A 26,634-nucleotide genomic window follows, 5' to 3' on the forward strand; every position below is an offset into this window, starting at 1 on the left:
TAATGTGTGACTCCATCCCAGGGTCATCGGATCATGACCTGAGCTGAGGGCAGCTCCTTCACTGACTGAGCCACCTAGGTGTCCCTAAGCTTTTCTTTCTTATGGTCCTAAAATAAGGTGACAGACTTGGCAGTTTAAAATAAAATAAATTTAGTTTAAGTTAGTCTAATATCTGTTAGTAAAATTAAAATCAAAATAATATATTTTATTTCTGGTATATGGCACTGTGGAAGCCAAAGGAAGGCTGGGAAGCCAAAAATCTAAGATACAGATTCAGAGCCACCATTGATTTAGTAAGTATTCTTTGCATGCCAACTGTGTACTCGGTATTGACAGGACATATCTCTTCAAGAAGCTTACTTCCCAATGTAGATAGAGGAAAACATAGTTAACTTTTTTTTTTTTTTTTTAAAGATTTTTATTTCTTTATTTGACAGAGAGAGATCACAAGTAGGCAGAGAGGCAGGCAGAGAGAGAGAGGAGGAAGCAGGCCCCCTGCTGAGCAGAGAGCCCGACGCGGGACTCGATCCCAGGACCCCGAGATCATGACCTGAGCCGAAGGCAGCGGCTTAATCCACTGAGCCACCCAGGCGCCCCAACTTTTTTTTTTTTTTTAAGATTTTATGTATTTATTTGACACAGAGAAAGAGGTAGGCAGAGGGAGAGTGAGAAGCAGACTCCCTGCTGAACAGGGAGGTGATGTGGGACTTGATCTCAGGACCCCGAGATTATGACCTGAATTGAAGGCAGATGCTTAACTGACTGAACCATCCAGGCACCCCCATAGTTAACTTTTGAAGGCCATTAATTTGTATTATAGGAATTTAAAGAAGGCAGAGAGTAGGTTAGGTGAGTGTTGAAGTGGTTAGAAGGATATGATCTGCGGCTTCTATTTGGATAAATGTTGGAAAAAAGGGTTAGATTACACTGCAGGTATGGAAAATAACATGAATAAAAGCATGGAGACAAGTTAGTCTTATATTTTGTATCTCTACATTTATGAGACTAGCCTAACCTATTTGTTGACCTTTTGAAATTAGTTTTTAGATAAAGGCAGTTTGAGATAGGGAGGATGGATTTCTCTGGGTGGGACTAAAACAAAGGAAATGGGGAGACTTGATTTCATAGAATGAACTGGAGAGGGAAGAGACTTGCATAGTTGAGGACAGTTTGGAAGTATCATGTTGTAATCATGGAATAAGAAGAAAAAAATATTCAGAAATAACTTTTATTGCCCTAGTGTGTGAATAAACATCTGTAAACATTATCTATTGATAAAGAGTATCTCCCAAAACATTAATTTTTTCAAAAGTTTTAATCCAAAACTTTAAAAATTCAGTGACAAACCATTACTTTATATTAGTTTGCCAGTGGTAATATTGAATAAAACCAGCATATGAATTTTGTATGTTTATGGTAAATAATGCCAAGTGTATTGGATTTCTGATCTGGCCTGGATTTGTAAGCCCAGAATTTTTTTGTAGCAAATAGTAAAAATACAGCTATGGGCGTTTGTATGCTATTAGGAAGCAAATGAGAGATGAAGACTGGAAGCCCAAGGTGTTTTTTATTTCAGAATCTAGGTTTAAGAATTAGTGGGGCAAAAATCAGAGTATAGGGGCGCCTGGGTGGCTCAGTCAGTTAGGCGTCTGCCTTTGGCTTAGGTCATGATCCCGGGGTCCTGGGATAGAGTCCCAGGTCAGGCTCCCTGCTCAGCAGGGGGTCTGTTTCTCCCTCTCCCCTTGTTTGTGCTCGCTCTCTCTCAAATAAATAAATAAAATCTTAAAAAAAAGTCAGGGTATAAGGGCCCCAGAATAGTGGGTGTATTTTATTTTGATCTGCCTCTCTTTTTCTGCTGTTAAGATGAAAGTCAGTAATGGGTTTCTGATAGCTCTGATCGCTGATGTAGCTTCATATAAATGACTCCCAAATCTGCATCTTCAGCCTGCACTCCCTACTGGTTCCTGAAACTTAGTGCCTTCTACCAAATTCACTGACATTTTGTCACGATCTCTCTGCATTCCTGTATACTTATGCCACCTCTAGTTTTACTTATCTTGATTAATGGTTCATCGTTCACTTAGCCAACTAGTCTGTAAAACTTGGGTTATCTTCAGTTTCTTTCTGTTCTTGCTCTTTATGTTGACCAGCAAATGCGTATTTTACTTTTGAAATGTTTCTTCTTTATTGAAACTTTAGGATGTACATTGGTTCACTCATTTATTCTTTCATTTATTCTGGCACATTTATCGAGCATCTAATATATGCTAGGCACTGTACGAGGTATTTGGGACATAGTGGTAAATAAGACAGATCAGTTTCTTGCCCTTATAGAGTTTATAATCCAGGCTTTCATCATTTTCCCTGCATCCCACTTGAATTATTGTGAAAGTCATTCTTATTTTTTCTGGTTATAAATATAATACACACTTATTTTAAGAAGTGCAAGGATTATAGAAATGTATGACACTGAAAGTAGGAGACTGCTTCTGTTCTCATCCACCAGAGATAGTGCTGAAAAAATTTGCATTTCTCTAGGTTTTTTTTTTAAACATAGAGCCACAACTTTTCAGCACATCTCTTTGTCTTTATGTCATTTCCTGTTTATGTATTCTAGCTGCTACCAGATACCTTGTTAAAAAGTGGAGTCGACTGTCTTTAGAAAACCTCTCTTTTTCTATCATCCACAGAATGAAGTCTAAACACATTAGCACTGCGATTATAGCCTGTTTATCTTTGGTCCCCATCTACCTTTCTTGTTTCTCCAGAAACTGTCCCAAAAGTGGCCCTCCTAGAAGTGTAAATAAAAGGTACCAAGTGTGTTGCATTAGTGTCCCCCGTGTGACAAATAATACTCTGAATAGGGGAGGCAGGTTGATCTAGGTACAGTGATAGTTTATTCAGCTCTGGTCTGTGTGCTTGCCCTCTTCTATTCACCTTGGTTACAGCAGAATAAACAACTAGAGCAGTACTCTTTTAAAATTTATTTTAAGTAATCTCTTCACCCATTTTGGAGCTTGAACTCTTGACTCTGAGGTCAAGAGCTGCATGCTCCACTGACAGAGCCAGCCAGGCATCCCTATAGGGTGGGACAGAGTATTTTTAAAAATGAATGCAGGAAAGTTTAAAGAAGTTGAAGCAATCTGAAATTCTAACCCACAGGAATGATTACCATTAAAGTTTCTGTAAATATCCTTCCATACATGTCCCTTTGAAAATATATGCACGTATGGGTATATGAATGTAACACAATTTTACATAAACAGGTTAATATTGTAATGCTGATTTTGTGTGTGTGTGTGTGTGTGTGTTTTCTCAGACATAGGTTTTGGAGACTTTTATGTCAATAAGAGACCAGTGTTTAAAAAAGTATATTTCAAGAGTGAGAATCCGGGACGCCTGGGTGGCTCAGTTGGTTAAGCAGCTGCCTTCAGCTCAGGTCATGATCCCAGCGTCCTGGGATCGAGTACCGCATCGGGCTCCTTGCTCAGCAGGAAGCCTGCTTCTCCCTCTGCCTCTGCCTGCCATTCTGTCTGCCTGTGCTCACTCTCTCTCAGACAAATAAATAAATAAAATCTTTAAAAAAAAAAAAAAAGAGTGAGAATCCTGAGCTTCTAGAGCAAATGTTATTGCTTGGGAGAGTAAGAAGCTGGTTTGACTTCTTTGACCCTCCAGATTAGAGTAGATGTTGCTTCTCTGGGCTTCAGTGGCACTTTGGCTGTCCCATCATAATCCTTACCATAATCTGTTTTGTCTGCTTACCTAAACCAAAGTCCCTTGTATCTTTGTTTTCATTAGGTCTGATACAGTGCCTGACATCTAGTAGGCAGTTCAGTATTTGCTGATCAGATAAATGACTGTATGAAAGTCTTTGGTGAACTAAGATAGTATTCTATGAAGAACTTGATGCATATATTCTTTAAAACCATCCTTCTTGGGGCGCCTGGGAGGCTTAGTGGGTTAATCCTCTGCCTTCGGCTCAGGTCATGATCTCAGGGTCCTGGGATTGAGCCCCACATCAGGCTCTCTGCTCAGCAGGGGGCCTGCTTCCTCCTCTCTGCCTCCTCTCTGCCTGTGTCTCTGCCTGCTTGTGATCTCTGTCAAATAAATAAATAAAGTCTTAAAAAAATAAATAAATAAAACCATCCTTCTCTGGGGGTGCCCGGGTGGCTCAGTGGGTTAAGCCGCTGCCTTCGGCTCAGGTCATGATCTCAGGGTTCTGGGATCAAGCCCCAGATCAGGCTTTCTGCTCAGCGGGGAACCTGCTCCCCCCCCAACCCCAGCCTGCCTCTGCCTACTTGTGATCTCTCTCTCTCTCTCTGTCAAATAAATAAATAAAATATTTTAAAAAATAAAACAAAACAAACAAAAAAACCATCCTTCTCTGTTTGCTTTGATTATTTATGTACCAAATAACCTTTTGATACTAATCCCAAGGGAATTTTACAGCTGAGAAAAGAAGGTACTGACTCTAACTTGGATGACAGCTATAATTCTGATAATTAATTTGTAATTCTGGTTATAAATTAGAATATTAGTGCCATGAGACAGTTGGGCATGAGAATTTGGATAATATGAACTATTTTCCCCCTGAGTGTAATTAACACTTTAGGTAAGATAGTATGCTGCTTCTAACTGGGCAGAGGTCTAGGTGTGGTATGGTGAATGGAAGGCTGGATTCAGCTTTGACTCTTCCACTTCTTAGCTGTGAAATCTTAGGGCAAGTCTCTTAACTATTTTTGGATTTAGTTCCTTTATTTATTAAATAAATAGTTGGCTGCTCAGATCTAGTCCTATGCCAAAATTTGTAACCGAAATAAAAGCCATTTCAGTCCGTTGAGGCCTAACCTGTCCACTCTTTACTTTCTCACGCTAGACATGTAAATGGCCAGAAGTTAAGGTAGGAGAATATGGTGCCTTAGAACACCCTTGGAAAAACTGCAGAATGAAGTACAAGGTCGTATCATGATAGTTTTTGGAGGGAGTATGGACCCGAGAACTTATTTTGCATCCTTTGTATTATTTCATAACCAGTTCTAGATAAAAATAATTTTCTCTTGGGGTGCCTGGCTAGCTCAGTTGGTAGAATATGTGGCTCTTGATCTCAGGGTCTTGAGTTTGAGCCCAACATTGGGCATAGAATTTACTTAAATAATTTTCTTTTTGGAGAATAAGGATATGGCATTTGGAGATGTTGAGTATGTTGATTTAACGAGGATTGGTTCTGCCCTCTTTTCTCTCAGAAGAGTCTCAAGATTCAGTGTCATTGTCGTTGAAGCACAAAGGTTAGATTGATGATAGAACAGAGTTGGGAGACCTGTTTTTCTTCTTGATTTTGAGATACCAGAGAAGATTGCTTTACTTATCTCTGCTTGATTCTTTTTACTAAAAGAAGATGAAAATCTGACTCTTACTACATCATATGCTTTGGGATAATGAGATAATTCTGTGGAATACTATTTTTTTAAATTCCATTTTTAAAACTGTATAATTTCCAGTAAATGCACACGTCTAAGAGGTATACATAGCTCAGTGAATTTTTGCATATGCATGTAGCTGTATATATATATATATATATAATTATAAACACCAATCTGATTAAGATGTAGAATATTTTCCTTCCCTCAGAAAGTTCTTTATGCTCTTTCTGGTCAATATCCTTTTTTAAACAATTTGAGTGTTATATTATTTTAAGAAGCCAATATGACAAATCTTGACATCCTTTACATTTTATCAGTAATTTGAGTCTTGAACCCTATTCTAAGGTCTGATCTATAGAGAGTAAGGTCTTTAGTCTTTAGAAATAGATAAGGCACAATTGTGTTAAAATGTTTTTCTAATAAAAGCTTTTGATCCGTAGTGAATGGGAAGTGGTTTTACGCTGATAAGGTGGCAGTGTTGTTTCCCACTTTTCTTTTCTTTTTTTTTTTTTAAAGATTTTATTTATTTATTTGATAGACAGAGATCACAAGTAGGCAGAGAGGCAGGCAGAGAGAGAGAGAGGAGGAAGCAGCAGGCTCCCCGTGGAGCAGAGAGCCTGATTCAGGGCTGAGATCAGGACCCTGAGATCACGACCTGAGCCAAAGGCGGAGGCTTTAACCCACTAAGCCACCCAGGCGCCCCAGCATTTTCTTTTCTGTGTAGACATGTTTCTAGAAGTTTTGGGGGTGTTTGAAAGCAAATTTACTTGGAAAGTTTTATGTAGGTAGGGGAAGAGGAAGGTGTTTAGCCAAATGAATGATGAGCTTTTTCCAGGTCTGTGAGATCTTTTGTTCCTCTACCTGTGCTATTGTGTAACCCTGTGAACAAGGCCTAACCTCATTTTTTTTTTTTTTTTAAAGATTTTATTTATTTATTTGACAGAGAGAGATCACAAGTAGGCAGAGAGGCAGGCAGAGAGAGAGGAGGAAGCAGGCTCCCTGCTGAGCAGAGAGCCTGATGCGGGACTCGATCTCAGCACCCTGAGATCATGACCTGAGCCGAAGGCAGCGGCTCAACCCACTGAGCCACCCAGGCGCCCCCTAACCTCATTTTTTACATCTAATATTTATTCACTTTTTTGTCTGAGACACTGTGTATGAATCTTTTTAAAGTTTTGTGGTGCTACTTTAGTCTGCACCTCATACTTCAGCTGTTTACTATGTAATTTTATTTACTGATTTATTTATCTATTTCTTTTAGGAGTTTTAGATTTATGGAAAAGTGAAGCAAAGGTAATATACAGAGTTTCTGTATACCAAGTACCTATTTCCCTTTCTTAACATCTTGTTTTATTACCTTCATTGAGGTATATTTCACATACGTTAGAATTTACCCATTTAAAATGTACGCGGCAGTGGTTTTTATTATATTCAGAGTTGTACAACCATTTTCTGAGTATTTGCATTACCCCAAAAAGAAACTCTGTACATATTTAGCAGTCTTTTCCCATTTTCGCCCCCTGTCTTAGCCTTAGGTAAACTAACCGCTTTGTGTCTCCATGGATTTGCCTATTCTGGACATTCATATAAATCAACTTAAATAAAATGTGGTCTTTTGTGACTGGCTCTTTTCACTTATTAGCATGTTTTCATAGTGTAGCCATTCTGTAGTATGTCAGTTCTTTTTTATTGCCAAATAAGAGTCCATTTTATGGATATACCATATTTTATTTATGTATTAGTGAATAGACATTTTGATTGACTCCCTTTTTTGCTGTTATGAACAGTGCTGCTGTGAACATTTGTATACAAGTTTTTATGTGGACTATCAGAAAAAATCTTAAATTTGAAGTATGCCTATCAATAAGAGTCTTTTTCCCCTCCCTCAACAAATAAATTGGAAACAAGGAGGTAATCAGGCATAATAGAGGGTAACTTGGGGTTTGTATTTTTTAATCCTTTTCTTCTTTTCCTCAGCCCCTTGATTTCCACAAATGCTTGCAGGCATTGAAACATGAGAACATTAAACAAAAAAAATTTTTTTTTATCCTGACTACTAGAAACATTTTCTTTTTATAAAAGCATATGTGAAATGAGAGATTACTTTAAAATGATTCTTAAAGTCCTGTGATTCTTGTATTTACTCTAAATTTTCATTATACCTTGAGGCTGTTAATGATTTGCTGAAATATGGAGGATGCTGGTCAAAAAATTATAATGTCAGCATTGTAAAACTTATCACCATTTAGAGAGGCAGCTATGGTCCCATAGTTGAGAGGTTTAAATTCCAGCTCTTCTACTTGCTGGTTGTGTGACCTTCAACATATCACTTAAGCCTCATTTTCCTTATCTGTAAAATGTGAAGTAACAGCAAGGATCTCACAGGATTGTTGTAAGGATCAAATGAGATAATGTGTTAAGAAGGAATTTGAGGGACGCCTGGGTGGCTCAGTGGGTTGGGTCTCTGCCTTTGGCTCAGGTCATGGTCTCGGGGTTCTGGAATCGGGCCCCACATTGGGTTCTCTGCTCAGCAGGGAGTCTGCCCCCCCCGTCTCTGCCTGCCTCTCTGCCTACTTGTGATCTCTGTCAAATAAATACATAAAATCTTAAAAAAAAGAAGGAATTTGAAACTACAATGTGGTATACAAATATGAGGTGATGCTATAAAAAGAGGTCTCTAAACCTGTAAAGAATAGTAGTTGCATATTATTGTGTTTTGTCTTCAATTTACTGATTCTTCCAGGTTCTTGTAAATTTATAATTAGGCTTGATTGGTGATTTCCTTTTCTTACCAAATTGAGAAAAAAAAATGGAGTGGCAAAAACTCCCATCAAAGAAGTTAAGGTTGTTGTGCCCAGGGTAATGAGAAACACCTGCTGTAGCATTCCTAGTAGGAGCTAAGATGCTGCTCCACCTGTCTATGTAGGTGCCCAGCATTTCCTAAAATAATTATTTTTATTTTTAAAAATATTTTATTTATTAGAGAGCAAAGTTAGAATGAGTGGGGGTCAGGGCAGAGGGAGAGGGAGAAGCAGGTGCTGAGCAAGGAGCCCAATGTGGGGCTTGATCCCAGGACCTTGGGAATATAACCTGAGCTGAAAGGCAAACGCCTAACTGGGCCACCCATTGGTGCCCCTAAAGTAATTTTTACTAAAGATTTATTTATTTGAGAGAAAGAGTGTGTGCGCACGAGTGAGTGAACATGGGATGGGGCAGAGTGAGAGGGAGAGAGAAACTTTAGCAGACCCTCTGCTGAGCTTGGAGCCTACACAAGAACCTGAGATCATGACTCTAGACGGCTGTTCAACTGACTGCACTACCCAGGGGCTCCCAGTTTTTTGTTTTGTTTTGTTTTGTTTTTAGTTAATACTTTCATTGTACTCATTCTGCATGTTAACCTTAAAAAGAAAACTCAGTTATTTTACCAGCAAAAATGGACTTATTTGGGAATAGCAGAGAATCTCAACTCCTTTATAGAGGGACAGGGAAGAGTGAGAGGACTGTTAAAAACAATAAGTCCATTGGAGTAGAAAGTCCAGTGGGGGTTCAGAGTGTAGTGGCTTTTCATTGGCTGGGTTGTCACAGTCTCATTGGCTCAATAAATAATTATTTATTATTATCCTCTGCAGCAGGAGAAAAACCTTCTGCTGGGATAGTAATGGGCTTGCAAGGTACCTCTTCCTCTTGGGTGTGCAATTGACTACCAGTGGTAGGCCAATGAGAGCTCCCCCTACTGGCCTCCTGACTCCAATTTAATGAGGTTTCCCTTTATTCATGTTCATGCATACCAGACCCTGTTAAAAGTATTTTACATTTAATCTTCATGATGATTTTGTGAGGGTAGGTACTAAGGTAACCTGTGAGGAAGCTGAAGGTTAGCAAATTAGTTACGATGGTTGGTGCTGCAGTACTTTGAAACTTTTCCTTTTGGGTAGTGCTCAGGCTTACATTCTTAGCACATCTTTGCAAAAATTACTGCTATTAGCTTTCAGCAATATGTTAATTGTAAATATTATATTTAATTGCCTCTAGAAATACCCAACAGATTTTGGGGTAAGTAAAGTCTAGGAGTACTGTTTTTGTCCAACTCTCAGTTAGAAAAATTAGGAATAAATGAAAGGTATTGGTTATGTACACTGGAGCTATTTCCTAAATCCCCTGCTTTGTCAATTTTTAAAAAAAAATTTTATTTGACAGCACACACATGAGCAGGCGGAGGGACAGAAGGAGAGTCAGGCTCTCCTGAGGACCCTGAGATCATGACCAGAGCCGAAGTTAGATGCTTAACCAACTGAGCCACCGCAGACTCCTCCTCTAGCCCCACTTTGTCAGTTTTAAAGGAATGCTTTTTTTACATTTTAATTTTTTGAAATTGTGTGCATTTAATATGGTATTATTGCTTTTTGAAAAAACAGTTACTCAAGTAAGGTGTGCTTTTTAATCAGTTAACAAGGTCTAGGATCAAAATGCAGTAATGTTTAGTCCATTTGACTTTATTTTTTAGTTAACACCCACTGTCAGTGTGCCATTCTTGGCCTCTATGCATAGACTTTCCATGTTTGGTGCTGACAGCCCGATGTTGTGTTAACCAGCTAAGAATGGAGTTGCTGTGGTTCTGAGACTTAACTTTGCATCTCCCTGTCTGTCCTTCTTAAACATCCTGTAAGAATATCTTAATGACTCAGACACAGAAGTACCTCATTGCCATGTTTTGCCTTACTAGCTGCTGCTTATTTAGTGAATCAGCTAGTTGAATGGGGAAAGTTACCAAATAATTTCACTGGAGACAGGGCCAGAGTTAAAACTTTAAAGTTCAAGGGCAGTTAATGTTTACTGCATAAGTTCAAAACATTGTTTTATTTTGGGAAACTACCTCCATACAGTCCTTATCCCAGTCCCCTGACAACAAGTAATCAATTCTCTATCTTTGTAGTTTTGTTGTTTTGAGGATGCTGTATAAAAGGAAGTCATATAATCTTTTGAGATTGGCTTTTTTATTTGCTAATCATGATGCACTTGAGATTTATCCAAGTTGTTACATGTATCAATATCAATTGCTTCTCCCTTTTCATTACTAAGTATATTCCATGGTATGGATTTAAGAGAGTTTTTTAAAACATCACTTATTCAGAGACATTCATATTTCCAGTTTAGGGTATTATCAATAATGCTGCTGTGAACATTCATATACAAGTTTTTACGTGAACATATGTTTTCATTTCCTGGGATAAATGCCAAGGAGAGAGATTTTAGGTATCATAACTGCATGTCTAATTTTATAAGAAACTGACAAACTTTTCCATAATGGCTGCACCATTTTATATTCCTACCAGCAGTGTAATGAGACCACTAATACTTTTTTATTGCTTGTTCATTCTTTTTCTTTTTCTTTTTAATTTAATTTATTTATTTGACAGACAGAGATCACAGGTAGGCAGAGAGGCAGGCATAGAGAGAGGGGGGGAAGCAGGCTCCCAGCTGAGCAGAGAGCCCGATGTGGGGCTCGATCCCAGGACCCTGAGATCATGACCTGAGCCAAAGGCAGAGTCTTTAACCCACTGAGCCACCCAGGCACCACATGTTCATTCTTTTTCTCTCAAAAAAGTGGTAATGCCCAAAATTTAAGAGAATACATGCATTGATGATGTATCAATTATGAATTGATATAGTTGTTTTTAACAGAATGTATAATTTCTCTCAGGAGAATAAAATCATAGTTCTAGATTGTTTGCTTTGACAGCTTTTTGTTAACCTTTTTTGAAGAGATTAAAAATTTGGAGAATGAGGAAGGTTTGTTACTAAATTTTCATGCTAAGTCATTTGGCCATTCTTGAATCTTAATAACTAGTGTTTCTTTAGCTCTCATAATTTTTTTTAAAAGATTTTATTTATTTATTTGACAGAGATCACAAGTATGCAGAGAGGCAGGCAGAGAGAGAATGGAGGAAGCAGGCTCTCTGCTTAGCCTGATACAGGGCTCCATCCCAGGACCCTGGGATGATGGACCTGAGCCAAAGGCAGAGGCTTTAACCCACTGAGCCACCCAGGTGCCCGAAGCTCTCATAATTTCTTGATAGATGTTTATCTTTTCCTAAATTGTTAACAATTTCTGATACTGTAGACTCTGCTTATAACAAGGTATCTTTATTTGCTTTTTGTTTTGTCATGAATTATAATACCCACTGTTTTTATGACCTAGAACTGTTGAAACACCATAGGGAACTGTTTTGCTTACCATCAAAATAAGCAAGTCCCCTAAGTAACCATCTCCATACCCGGGCTTTACTCAGTCACTGTGAAATAGCGTGGGGTTTTTTTAGGCCAAGGAAGCTATCCAAGAATTTTGTGAATAAGGGTAGGAATTGACCTTGCCAGAATTCATGGGGAAGATGTCTGTCTTCTTGTTTTGTATGGTGGAAAAGGGTTTTTCATCCAAACATTGCCTTGCATTCTTCTGCTTTTCTCACTGAACATTTTTTTAAGTGTCTAGAGGTTTTAACTTAAGTGTTGTTTTTTAGTAGACTTTTATTTTCAGTGATTTGTCTTGAGATAAGTTGAGTAAGAGTCTCAGATTCAAGATAAACTAGAGATTTTCTTTGCTTTGGGAATTGACAATGAAATGTAAAAAAAAATGAGTGATTTTGTTATGAAAACTGATCAAACCATTTAGATTGCTGTATTTTAGAGTATTCAATTGAGTTTGACTTTTTGATGGTTTTCTCATTTAAATAGGAAGTCAGTAGAAGAAGACTCTTATAAATAAACTTCATTATTCCTACTAACGGTACCTTGGTAAAGGAAATTAAATATAGTAAGGATTATGGTGGTGGGAACATGATCTGTATTGAATGTTTTGTGATTGTTGGCAACTGAACTTTGACTTAGCCTAGACGCTGTTCAGTGGTTCTTGAACTTCGTTCATATTTTTGTTCATTTGTGCTGTATGGTTTTATTAAACTACCCAGCCATTGGGGATAAAATGTGTAACACAACCTAATGTGATACCATCCCCTATGGAACTTGTAGTTCGATGGAGGGGATAAGTATTAATACTAAATTAAATGCTAAATTAAAACTGTGATAGTGGGATAAATGAAGATATTAATGAAATTTGACCAGATTAGAAACTGCATCCTCAAGAAATATTTGTGCTATGATTTAAAGGAAGAATAGATGTTAACTTGGCAGAGAGAGGAGGGATGGTTGTCCAGGCAAAAATAAGAGTAGGTGCAAAGGTCCTGTGGTAGAAGGGAAAATGGCAAAATGAGGACTCTTAATTAAGGCTACCATGGCCTGAGAACCAAGAGCCAGAGGGAGAAGGAACATGCTTCGAGTTGGAGAGTTAAGCCTGCCCATGCAGGTTTTTATAGATAATGTTGAGAAGTTTTTGCCTTTATTCTAAGAAGAAGAATGAGGAACCATTAAAGGTTTTTTTTTTTTAATATTTTATTTATTTATTTGAGAGAGAGAGAGAGAGAATGAGAGAGAAAGAGAGCATAAGAGGGAAGAGGTCAGAGGGAGAAGCAGACTCCCTTCCAAGCAGGGAGCCCAATACGGGACTCGATCCTGGGACTCCAGAATTATGACCTGAGCTGAAGGCAGTCGCTTAACCAACTGAGCCACCCAGGCGCCCCCCATTAAAGGGTTTTAAACAATAAAGGAAGGGGTCATATATGCTTTTGATGAGAACATTTTTTATTGCAAGGGAATGGATTGAAAGGGTACCAGAGTGGATGCAGGCTATTTATTGCTTAGGAAGTTTTCTAGTTTGGGCGAGAGGTGATGTTAGCTTACTTAGCAAGAGTGGTATCGGTTGAAAGGATAGAAAGGAATTCATGCAATAATATTTAGGAGACAGCAGAATTTGGTGATGGGTAGAATATGAGGGGGAGAGTGAGGACTCAGAGGTTTTTGGCTTAAGCAACTTAGTGCCTTTCATTGAGAAAAGGAGTACTGAAAGAGGTAAGTTTTTTTTTAGAGGAAGGTCATGGGTTAGGTGTTAGATGTATAGAACTTGAAGTACCTTACGGTGATAGCTAAAAGATACTTTAGTAAAGGAGAGAACTCTTGGCTTAGATTTATATTGTGTTTAGTTTGTATTACTTCGTTCTTAAGATACCTATGTGGAAATTGCTTTTCCATATAGGTATGCTTATGGGTAATTTTCTTATCCTTTATAATTTTATAGGTTTATAGGTTATATACTGCAGTTTTAACCAAGGAATAGGTAGGTATTGGATGATTACTTGTTGGATGAATGATTGAATCAGTAATTTTAGTGCTTTCCAGAAATATTGTTCTCCTCATATTTCCTATGTGTGGACAAATAATTAAGGCTATGTTTTAAATTGATATTTGCAGTTAATTAATACTATATTCCCCATCCCCATCAATGTCTTCCTCTTCAGTATGCCTTCTGTTTTTATACTAGAATTTTACAAAGTGTGAAGGTGCAAATTACCTCATTGCTCAGAAGCATGTTGTCTAATGGAATCAACATAAACTATTATTTGACTTTGTGTTATATTCTCTATTTATGCTAGTTCATTTTATAATGCGATGAAGTAGCATCTCAATATTTTCTTATTCTTTTGATCTATAAAAAGATTAAGTATATTGTGGGGGGCGCCTGGATGGCTCAATTGCTTGAATGTCCAACTCTTGATTTCCACTCAGGTCATGATCTCAATGTCGTGAGATCGAGCCCTGCTTCAGGCTCCGCACTCAGTGGGAGTCTGCTTGAGATTCTCTCTCCCTCTCCCTGCGCTTGTGCGCACATGTGCATGTTCTCTTTCTTTCTCTAAACGAATAAATAAATCTTAAATTAAAAAAGAGATTAAGTATACTGAATTTGTTGTGTTTTCTTTTATAGCTAATTTGCCTCCATTTCAACTGAGTGGATTTTTTTTGGACAGAATTTATAGGACAGTCTTTTTCTACTTACCCTGCTGGATGTTTGATCCACTCAACTGACAGCTTTATTTCTTTTTCCTCAAAAGCCAGAACTAGCCTATAGGAAGGAAAGGAACATATGCTGGAGCCAAGGGCTAGTGCTACCTAGGCCTGTGGGAGTGCGTATTTAGAATCTTTGCAATTAGTTGGCCTGGATCTGTCAAAATAGGTTTGGTTGGCTCCAGCTGTGCAGTGGTTTATTTATATGCTTCTGAGTAGTGACCTGGGAATGGATGCATTATGAGTATAGTTTGGAAAATTGTTGCTTAGGTTGCTCTTGGAGGGGTAAAAACAAAACAAAACAAAAGAACCCCGAGAAACCCCACTGTTGAACAGGTCTTAGGTTCACTCGTTTAATTTTCTGCGAATGCTATCTAGTGATTGAACTTTTGCTTCATCTCAGCAGCAAATGCCATATTCTCGATGCAGGTTATTTCACGAATGTACTCTGTGTTATAGGAAGACAAAATGGGAAATTAAGTATCTGTATTTTAGCTCTGGCCTAAGCAGATATTGTTAACATGTGTGTTGGATATAAACTAGGCTTTCCTTTGGTTTTAGGGACTAAGATATTACAGTGTCTTACATTTTTAAGGCACTCAAACATTTTTAAATTTAGTTGCTTTGTAAGAAAGGATATACAAAAGAGTAAGACACTACATATTTGAACAGTGTAGGTAGAAGAACGTGAATTGAGGAGGTAGTAGATGTTTTACATTTTTTTAAGGGTTTAGACTTTGTTACAGATTTTGCACCTATCTTTAATAAAAAAAAAATACAGACATTTCAGTAGATACCAGTAGTCTTGAAATGTTACCTAATCTGAATGTTAATTAGAGTAGAATTTACAGTTCTGCAATAAATGTAGTTCTTTCTAATGTGCTTGTGTGTATGTCTATATACATTTTCATATATGTATATATATGTGTATATGTGTATATTAAATATAATCCTCCCTAAATCTTACTCTGCTAAATTTAATTTATGATCATGATATGGTATATCTTCATCAGTAGTTAAAAAAAAAAAAAAAAAGTAATACCAGCTAACACTTAGTGTTTGGTTATTTTGTGCCAGGCACTATGTAGAGTGCTTTCCATACAAAGTCTTTTATTCTTCACAATAACTCTATGGAATGAGAAATATTTTAATCCACACCTTAGAGATAAATTAAGTAATAGCTCAAGGACCCATAATTAGTAGGTGAGTGAGCCATAGTAGCAGAAGTATTGCATGTTTAAAATTCTACTTCATTTGGGGTGCCTGGGTTCACTTAGTCAAGTGTTTGACTTCAGCTCAGGTCTTGATGTCAGGGTCCTGGGATTGAGCCCCTCATGGGGCTCCTCACTCAGCAGGGAGTCTGCTTGTCTGTCTCCCTCTGCCCCTCCCCCTGCTTGTGCTCCTTCTCAAATAAAATAAAAATCTTTAAAAAAAATTTTACTTCATTTTAAGAAATACTGAAAATTTTTGTATAAACATATACTTTCAGTATACCATTTTGTTTCAGCTTTGAAAAAATTTATATTTTTAGAATTGTTGAGGATCATGCAAAAGAAATTATTTAGAGCTACAGAAAATCTATTTTGTTTTAATCTTAATGTTTCATTTGCTCATTATTGAGGGGAATTACAGGGATATAAGTATTTCCAGATGAGTAAAGTTTACCTCTTGAAAAGTATAATTTTGAAAGAAATTAGCTGTTCTAGAACAATAATTTTTCTAAAATGTGTGTTCCTTTTTAGCCTTGTAGGAAAAATTTTTTCACCCTTTTAAAGATAGTATTCTATATATAATGGAATCTGTTCTTGTTAACTCAGGACTTTCATTAGGACCATCAATTAATTTTTAATGCAATACTTTCTTCCTTCTCCTTTGCTCCAAGTTCTCTTATTATTATATGTATGCACTGCTTATAATCCTCCCTTTATTAAAATAAATAAACTTGTCAGAATTGTATATAAATCAAGAGTTAAATAGACCTCTCCTGTAAAGAAACATGCAGTCTATTAGATTCTGGGAGAAAAAAGAACCTGTTACTATTGCCGCTATTAATTGGGTACTTCCTAGATGGCTGACATGATTTTTATGTATTATTTCTTTTAATCCTTACAACAGCCATATGAAGTTGACATTATTATCCTGTTGTTATAGAGAATGAGACTGAGGCTTAGTCAAGACTCCCTTTGCTGGTAGTTATTGAAACTAATACTCAAATATAGGGCTGTTTTATTCAATGCCTAGATTCTTATTTCCTATTCCGTACTGATTGCTTTTTTTTTCCTTCTTGTCTCACAACTCTGGGCTCACTGTTGAGTATGTAGATGTTCAAAACTAGGGTTTCTTTCTTTCTTTCTTTTTTTTTTTTTAAGATTTATTTGAGGGTGAGAGAAAGTCAGAAGAGAGAGGAGCTGAGGGAGAGGGACAAGCAGATTGTGCTGAGCGCAGAGCCTGACTCATGCGACATCACGATCCTGAGATCATGATAAGTCTGTTGCTTGACCTACTGAGCCACCCAGATGCCCCCAAACTAATGTTTATCACTTCATTACATTTGTTTTATAGTTTTTGTGTTTTTCTTTTTTTTAATTTGATAGGGAGAGAGAGATCACAAGTAGGCAGAGAGGCGGGCGGGGGTAGGGTGGGAAGCAGGCTTCCGGCTGAGCGGAGAGCCTGATGCGGGGCTCCATCCCAGGACCCTGAGATCATGACCTGAGCCGAAGGCAGAGGCTTAACCCACTGAGTCACCCCGGCGCTCCTTGTTTTGTAGTTTTAATGAAGTACAGTTAACATGCAGTGTATTGCGCATATTTAAATTGTTTAATGAATTTTCATGTATGTATATGCCTTTTTTTTTTTTTTTTTTGGTAAGATTTATTTTTATTTGAGAGAGAGTGAGCACAGGGGAAGGGATAGTGGGGGAGGGAGAGAGTGTCCCAAGCAGACTCCATGCTGAGCCCAGAGCCCCACTTGAGGCTCAGTTTCATGACCCTGAGATCATGACCTGAGGTAAAACCAGGAGTCAGATGGCCCACTGACTGTGCCACCCAGGTGCCCCACAAGTATACAGTTTTGAAACCATCACCATAATCAAGATAAACATTTTCATCAACCCTAAGAGTTTCCTCATGTCCCTTGTAACCCTTACAATCTATTCTTCCCTTCGATTCCAGCCACAGGCACTATAACTAAGCACTATAGATTAGTTTTTTTTTTTTTTTAAGATTTTATTTATTTATTTGACAGAGAGAGATCACAAGTAGGCATAGAGGCAGGCAGAGAGAGAGAGAGAGAGGAGGAAGCAGGCTCCCTGCTGAGCAGAGAGCCCGATGCGGGGCTCGATCCCAGGACCCTGAGATCATGACCCGAGCCGAAGGCAGCGGCCCAACCCACTGAGCCACCCAGGTGCCCCTATAGATTAGTTTTATATGTAGACATACATATAAGTGCATTTTATAGAAATAATTTTACATAAATGGAATAATAAAGTCTGTATTCTTTTTTGCTTGGCTACTTTCACTCAGTCTAATGCTTTTGAAATTTATCCATGTTAGTGCATGTATTGATAGGGTTTTTTTTTTTCCCCCTTACTGTTGTTGAGCAGTATACTACTATCTGGATTTGTTTATCCATTTCCCTGGACATTGGGATATTTCTAGTTTAGGGATATTACAAATAAAGCTGCTATAAATGTCTGTGTACAAGTCTTTGCGTGTTTGTATGTTTTCTTTTTCATGGGTAAAAACCTAGGAATGGAATAGATGGGTCATATGGTAGGTATTTGTTAAATTTTGTAAGAAAATTGCTGTATTAGTTTCCTGTTGTTGTAACAAATGACCACAAACTTAGTGGCTTAAAACAACACATATTTATTAACTTCTAGGGGGTCAGAAGTCTGAAATGGGTAACACTAGGTTAAAAATGGAGATATTGGTAAGGCTCTGCTCCTGGAGACTTGAGGGGGAAATCTCTTTCCTTTCCTTTTCCAGCTTCTAGAGGCTGCCCATACCTCTTGGTTCCTGACCTTTACCCGCCCCCCCACAATGATTTTATTTATTCACTTGACAGAGCACAAGCAGGGGTAGTGGCAGGCAGAGGGGGTGGGGGAAGCAGGCTCCCAGCTGTGCAAGGAGCCTGTTGTGGAGCTAGATCTCAGGGCTCTGGGATCATGACCCAAGCTGAAGGCCCCTGCTCAATGACTTTGCCACCCAGGTGTCCCCATCACCTGCTTCTGTCTTTAAAACTGCAGTCATATCCCACCAACCTCTGGTTCTGTTGTCCCATTTCTGACTCTCTTGCCTTCCTCTTTCACTTAAAAGGGCCCTTGTGATCATGTTGGACTCGCTAGGATAATGCAGGATAATCTCCCAGTCTCAAAATCTGCCTACTACACTGCCATGCCTTTCCCCAAAGTGGTTGTACCATTTTGCATTCTCACTGGGAGTGTCTGAGAGCTCCATTTGCTCCACATCATCTCCAATACTTAGTTTGAGCAGTTTTTTAAGATCACTTTTTTTCATAAAAGGAATTTAAACTTTGATGTTGAAATAATTTTAGTTTTACAAAAAAGTTGCAAAACTACTCTCTCTGACAAATAAAATCTTTTTAAAAAAGTGGGGGAATGCCTGGGTTGCTCAGTAGGTTAGCAGCTGCCTTTGGCTCAGGTTATGATCCCAAGGTCTTGGATTGAGCCCTGTATTGGGCTCCCTGCTCTGTGGGGAGTCTGCTTCTCCCTCTGTCTGCCACTCCCCCTGCTTGTACTCTCTTGCTCTGTCGAATAAATAAATGAAATCTTTAAAAAATAAAAAGTTGCAAAACTAATACAAAGAGGGGAACCAGGTTGGCTCAGTCAGTTAAGTGTCTGCCTTCGGCTTGTGTCATGATCCCACGTTCCGGGGGATTGAGCCCTGCATTTGTCTCACTGCTCAGCAGAGTCTGCTTCTCCCTCTCCCCCTCCCTTCTATTCTTGCTCTCTTTCTGTCAAATAAATAAAATCTTAAAAAAGTAAAGTAATAAAAAAAATTCTCCAAATTCTTTACCCAAATTCCCCAAAGTTCACATTTTACTAATCATGGTGCAATTATCAAAATCAGGAAATGGACATCAATACAAATTGTTATCTAATCTGTAGATTCTGGTTAAATTTGCAGTTATCTCATCCCCGTCCCCCACCCTCTGGCCCCCCCCCCCAGGATCCAGTGTAGTCACACATGTGTTAGTTTTCATATCTCCTTTGTCTGCTTTAATCTGGCGTGACTTCTCAGTCTATCCTTGACTTTCATGAGTTAGACCAATGGTTTTTAAATTAGTGGGAAGCCTCCTTTGTACTCAGATTATTGAGGACCCCAAAAAGGCTTTATTTATTTGGGTTATATCTATTGATATTTGCTGTATTAGCAATTAAAACAGATTTTTAAAATATTTAATTCATTTGAAAAGTAAAAAGTCACATGTTAACAAATAGCACAGCTATAGTTTTCAAAAAATATTTAATGAGAAGAGTGGGATTATTTTACATTTTTACAAATTTTTTTTAATGTCTGCCATAGTAGAAGACAGATTCTTATATCCTATTAGCCCCAGGAACATGACCACATTATGTCATGTTATCCTCATGAGAAGATGAAAGTGGAAAAGGCAAAAAATGTCTTAGTATTATCATGAAAGATTGTATTTAACAAGTGCCAAAGGGTATACAATAAGATATCTCCCTCTAATCCTGTTACTAGGTTCTTATAAACCCTTTCAAAGGTATTTACTATACAAACTAAATTTGTATAAATATTCTCCCTTTCCTTCCTTACCTTTTACATGGAAGTCAGCATACTATACAAAATGTTCTACATTTTGCCTCTTTTAGCATGGTGCTACATCTTGGAGATGCTTTCATGTAAGTTGTAAAGAGATTTCTTTATAATGACTATAAATAGTAGTGTCCCCTCTTAAATCCTTGGGACATATGTTCCAAGACCCCTCGTGGATGCCTGAAAGTCTGTTTAGTACCAAACGCTATACCTACTATTTTTTCCCTATATATACACATACCTATGATAAAGCTTTTTTTTTTCTTTTGAGTTTTATTTAAATTCCAGCTTGTTAACATACAGTGTAATATTAGTTTCAGGTGTAGAATTTAGTGATTCATCACTTAAAACACCCAGTGCTCATCACAAGTGCCTTCCTTAATACCCATCATTCCACTTAACCCATCCCCTTACTCCCCTCCCTTCCCGCAGCCCTCAGATTGTTCTCTACAGTTAAGAGTCTTTCCTGATTTGCCTCTTTTCTCTTCTTTATCCTCCATGTTCATCTATTTCGTTTGGTAAATTCCACATAGGAGTGAAATCATATGGCATTTATCTTTGACTTCACTTAGCATAATACTCTCAAGCTGTATCCACATCATTGCAAACAGCAAGATTTCATTCCTTTTTATGGCTGAGTAGTATTCCATTGGATATACCACGTCTTTATCCATTCGGTTGCTGGACATTTGGGCTCTTTCCATAATTTGGCTATTGTTCATGATGCTGCTATAAACATCTCAGTTCATGTATCCCTTTGAATCAGTATTTTTGTATCCTTTGGGTAAATACCTAGTAATGCAATTGCTGGATGGTAGGGTATTTAATTAATTAATTAATTAATTAAATTTATTTTAGTCAGCGTGCAAGCAGGAGGAGCAGCAGGTAGAGGGAGAAGCAGACTGCCTGCTGAGCTTGGAGCCCGATGTGGGACTCGATCCCAGGACCCTGGGATCATGACCTGAGCCTAAGGCAGCTGCTTAACTGACTGAACTACCCAAGCATCACTGTTTTTTTTTTTTTTTTCCCTTTTTAAAGATTTATTTATTAATTTATTTATTTTAGAGAAGTGCACAAGTTGGGGTGCAGAGGGAGAGGGAGAGAGAATCTCAAGTAGGCTCTACACTGAGTATGGAGCCCAAGGTGGGGCTTGATCCCAGGATTGCTTCCAGCTCTGCCTTTAGGTCTTTTTCAGGGACAGTTTCTTTTCTTTTTTTCCTTTAAATAGGTCATGCTTTACTGTTTCTCAGTATGCCTTGTGATCCTTTTGTTGAAAACTGGACATTTGAATCAAATAGTGTGGTAATTCTTGAAATCTTGATTCTTCACTTCCCTAAGGGTTGCTGTTTTTTTGTTTTAATTATTTTTACCATACCAGGCTCTCTGTGCCAGGGGGTTATCCTGAGGTGAAAATTTAAGGTCTTCTCAGTTCTTTTCTGGGGCAGTGCTTTCCCCTATATATGTGGTTGCTTTTGAATGTCTTAGTCCTTAGTGTCTGGCTCCCCGTAGAGTAAAAGAGAAAAATGAAAGAGAAAGGAAAATGACACCACCCCTTTAAATGCCCTGGAAGTTACTATTGCTGGAGAGGTAGGGCCTCGTGATAGCTTGGAGGTGAGGAAGTACAACAAAGATGGGCACCTGCTTCATTGCCACATCTGTCGTCAGAAACAACAATCAGTGATCTGGGCATAGCTCCCTGATAATTTGGAGAACAGGGTTTTGTGTTGTTTTGTTTTTTCCTACCCTAGCTCCTACAGGCTATGTGCAGGCTGCTCTTAGAACTTCGCACAGCTGCCCTCCATGTGGCTAGGTGGGGGCTGGGTAGCTGCCACTGTGCTAAGAGTTGAAGTTGATTGAAATTAACTGCAATTAACAGTCTGAGCCTTCTCCTGGACTTGCAAGCCTTAAATAGACTCCAGGGTTCCAAAATAGTTACATCAGACAGATTCTGCTCATGCAGTTGTTATCTAGGTGGTAGATAATCCTGGTGTTTCCTACTCTGCCATCTTCCCAGAATCCTCTCTTGAAACTTGGCTTTTGATGTAGCAGCAGACACCATAAACTGTATGACAGCAGACAAGTCACTGGAGTTCTTTGTGCTCCAGGGAATTATGGGCTCAGGGGGAAAGTGTTTAGGCTGGTAATTGCTAAGACTCTTGCTCTAAAATGTATAATTTTCTAAAATTTTGCATGTACTTTAAAACAATTTTGGTGTTTTCAGTTTGAGAGGAATGACTAACATTTTGGGTGGAAGTTACAAATAACTATTGAAAAAAAACTTCTTGATGTTTGAACATTTTTGTTTACCCAGAGTATTTGAATTGTATATGCAGTTTATTTTCTTTGGTGTTTCTTACTTTCTCTATTTGCTGTTCCTTTTTGGGGTGCCTAAGAACACTGTAGTTTTGACTCTTTAGGAAAATATACAGCTGTTCTAATTGGTCGTAAGTTAGGTGAGATCTGTTAGGACTTTTATTCCTTGGTTTGAAAAAAAATTGTTAAAACAGGTAGTTGACTGCATTTCTCTAATGATGTTCTGGAAAAGTTCCTGTGGTTAACTTGCTTTGGTGGGCATTCTCATCCATGTCAATGCTTTTCATTCCTTTGGAAGAAGTAAAATACTTTTAAGAACTATCAGATGAACTCTCAGATTGTAATTCAGGAGATCAGTTATCTTTCTCTTTCCTGTGATCAATAATAATTTGTATTCTTCCCTATGGTGAAGTTTCCAAACTTTGAGTTACTTGGTTGACTCTTTTCATGGTTCTTCTCATTAGGCTAATAAGTATTTTTCTCATAGCTTAGCTACACAACTAATTTATTTTCCTTTTCATTAAAGATATGTCAGATGCTGATGTATACAGAATATTCTAGAGATTTTATTTATTTTTTTAAAAAAGATTTAGTTTGGGGGTGCCTGGGTGGCTCAGTGGGTTAAAGCCTCTGTCTTCGGCTCAGGTCATGGTCCCAGAGTCCTGGGATCGAGCCCTGCATCAGGCTCTCTGCTCAGCAGGGAGCCTGCTTCCTCCCTTCTCTTTCTCTCTGTCTCTCTGCCTATTGTGATCTCTGTCTGTCAAATAAATAAATAAAATCTTTAAAAAAAAAAGATTTTGTTTGTTTATTTGAGAGAGAGAGAGACAGCGAGAGAGGGAATACAAGCAGGGGGATTGGGAGAGGGAGAAACAGGCTTCCGGCCAAGCGGGGAGCCCGACTCGGGGCTTGATCCCAGGACCCTGGGATCACAACCTGAGCTGAAGGCAGATGCTTAATGACTGAGCCACCCTGGTGCCCCAGAATATTCTAGAGATAATTAGAGATGAATTCTTGTCCAGTATCTTCATTTTATAGAAGAGAAAATTGAACACCATCAGATAATCCAAATAGCTATATTATTTTTGAGGGAACTTGGGAGGGGAGTAGTTTGCAGAGAAATGAGACTTTCGCTGGAAGGTGGTTATATGGTCAAGGGGTATATTCTTTTAGTGGGAAAAATTGTAGCATGTTTGTATGCTGATGGGAATTAATTCAATAGAGAGGGAGAAAAATGGATTAGAGAGAAGAGAGAATTGCTTATAGTTGATATGTTTGAATTGGCATGTAAGTAGAGCAGTTGACCATGGTAGGAATACCAGCACTTCATCCTTACTTAGCAGTAGAGAGTCCTGATTGTATGGACTCAGATGCCAGTTGACAAGTAGATGTGGTAGTAGTATGTGCAAATACTTAGTTTTTCAGTGACACTAGAAGGTAATCCATTGTTACGGACCCTGGACTGGATTGCCCAATGGAAGAACAAAGCAGCACTCGGAAACCTTGGGGATAGGAGTTTATTTAATGCTGGTGGGCTCAGAGGGGAGTAGTCTCCCAAGCTCTGAGCCCTGAGTGCAAACAAAGGAGGTAGTTTATACACTTCGACTTCCTTTATCTGTGCCTCTCTTGGGCCTGCAGCTGGCAGGGCAGGAGGGAAACCCAGAATGGCCTTGGGGCTGGGGCCGAGATTCCCCAGCTGGACTGGTTGGCCACCTTAGAACACAGATTTTCCTGATCACCATTAGGGGAATAAGGATAGGAGGGGTATGTTAGATTTGAAGAGAGTTAACAAGTATGAAATCATCCTCTGTGAGAATGGGGGAGTGAATGTACAAGAGAGTTACAGAATCAAATGCCCATTTGAGGTTAGTGGACGTTAATTTATAATGTCATTGTTAAGCTTGGAAGCATGACTTTTTCTTGTCATTTTCTCCTATAAGAGTTCAAATATGAGATAGGCAGAGGTAAATTATCTGAGATTGGGGTTTTGCTGATTGTTTGAGTTCTTGGAAGAAGGTGACCTTGGAACTTGAATGTGTGTATAAGGGAATGTTGATAATGATGTTCCATGAAATCTAAGCCAGGGACTTGTTTTAGGGGAAAGAGTTAAATAGAATGGAAGTGTAGTCATTTTAATTCTGTGAATTTCACTTTTTTCAACAAATTGTACTAGGACAATTAGAATAAACCTTTGGGACTGATGGAAATGTTTTCTTCGTTATGGTGATGGTTTTTATGGATATAAATATTTTGTTAATTTGTCAAAGTGTATACATGTTAAATAGGTACAGTTTATTTTATATCTATTATTCCTCTAAACTGTAATGGAACTAGCAGAATAATGGAGTTAGTAGAACATGGTAATCATTTCTTTAATGCTTTCAAATATAATGATTAGCATATAAATCATTGAGGTCTGTCAGTTATTTTGTTATTTACTACTACTGTTCTTTTCGTGTTAGATTTTTTAAATTTTTACACGGTGTTTTCTTGGATTTTATGAGTCCTAGCAAACTTGGTAAGAACATGGTACTTTCTGGTGATGTTGCTAATAGAATAAAAGAGTCTGCACTTTTAGTTAGTACCTATATTCTTGGCCTAGAATTCTGATATTTTAATCTAAATTTAATCTGATACTTAATCTAAGGTGTTATATTTTATTTATATATTTCCAAAGTTTTAAATTTCAATTCCAGTTAGTTAACATGCAGTGTTATATTGGTTTCTGGTATACAGTATAGTAATTAAACACTTAAATACATCACCCTGTGCTCATCATGACAAGTGCACTTCTTGAAAGCTATATAATTACATTTTTTACAGATTTTATTTATCTGAGAGAGGAATTGAGAGAACAAGTGGGAGGAGAGGCAGAGGGAGAAGCAGACTCCCCGCCGAGCAGGGACCCCAGTGGGGGATTCAATCCCAGGACCCTGGGATCATGACCTGAGCCAAAGACAGAAGCTTAACCGACTGAGCCACCCAGGTGCCCATATAATTATATTTTAAAATAATAATGTTTTGAACATTTAGAATGTTTTATGCTCCCTATTGAAAATATTGTTCCTCTTTGCCTGAACAATCTTTTTTTTTTTTTAAAGATTTGTCTATTCATTTGAGAGAGAGAGATAGGGAATTGGAGGGGGAACGACTGAGGGAGAAGCAGACTCATCGCTGAATGTGGAGCCCTGTGTGGAACTTGATTCTAGGATCATGACCTGAGCCAAAGTGATGCTCAATGGACTGAACCACCCAGGCGCCCCTGCCTGAACATTCTTTTTTTTTTTTTTTTAGATTTTATTTATTTGAGGAGAGAGGGCATGGAGGGGGACAGAGGAAGAGGGAGAAGCAGACTCCCTAGTGAGCAAGGAGCCTGATGCAGATCTTAGTGGCAGGACCCCAGGATCATGACCTGAGCTGAAGGCAGGTCTGACCCATCCAGGTGCCCGAGCCTGAACATTCTTGAAGAGTGATTTCTTTAGCTCACTGAATATATAAATACTAGGTTTAGATTAAAAAGAGAATTGAATCGCCTGAGTTGAATTTATCTAGTTAAGGTATTAGTGAGAAGCGAAATAGAATAAAAAAATATGGAAATATAATTGGTATGTTTTGGGCCAAAAACTTATAATTCTTTATTTAAAAAAAAATTTTTTTTTTATTTGAGAGAGAGAACGCAAGCTGCAGAGGGAGAGCGAGAAGCAGGCTTTCTGCTAAGTAGAGAGCCCAGTGGGGGCTTAATCCCAGCACCCCAGGATCATGACCCAAGCTGTAGGCAGGCGCTTACCCAACTGAGCCAGGCTCCAGAAACTTAGAATTCTTAATTGGCTTGTAACTTCTTGGTTATCATATTTAGGTATTTTTAATATACTTGTGTGTTTTCTTGTGGTTGGGTTGAGGGCAGGTAGAAATGCTGGAGAGGGCGTGAGGGTAGTCTGTAGGAAAGGGGGAGAACACTGTATTTTAATTTTTTTTCTTTTATTCTTCTTATTATTACTAGATACCATTAAGGAGCAATTATTAGTTCTAGGAACTGTAAAAAAATATGTTCTGTGCATTATTATATTTAATTTTCATAACTCTAGGAAGTAAGTCTCATTGCCATTTTATCTATGAGGAAAGTTAGACTTGTCATCTAAGACTTCATCCAA

The 26,634-nt window shown here is 38.2% G+C and overlaps 1 protein-coding gene across 2 annotated transcripts in view; it reads left to right on the forward strand.

Moving 5' to 3' along the window:
- The window catches only part of TMCC1 (transmembrane and coiled-coil domain family 1), a 255,429-nt gene that overhangs the window by 25,343 nt on the left and 203,452 nt on the right, over positions 1–26,634 (forward strand). The window lies entirely within an intron of this gene.

The sequence above is a fragment of the Neovison vison genome, chromosome 6 (assembly GCF_020171115.1).
Source record: "Neovison vison isolate M4711 chromosome 6, ASM_NN_V1, whole genome shotgun sequence".
NCBI classification, from domain to species: domain Eukaryota; kingdom Metazoa; phylum Chordata; class Mammalia; order Carnivora; family Mustelidae; genus Neogale; species Neogale vison.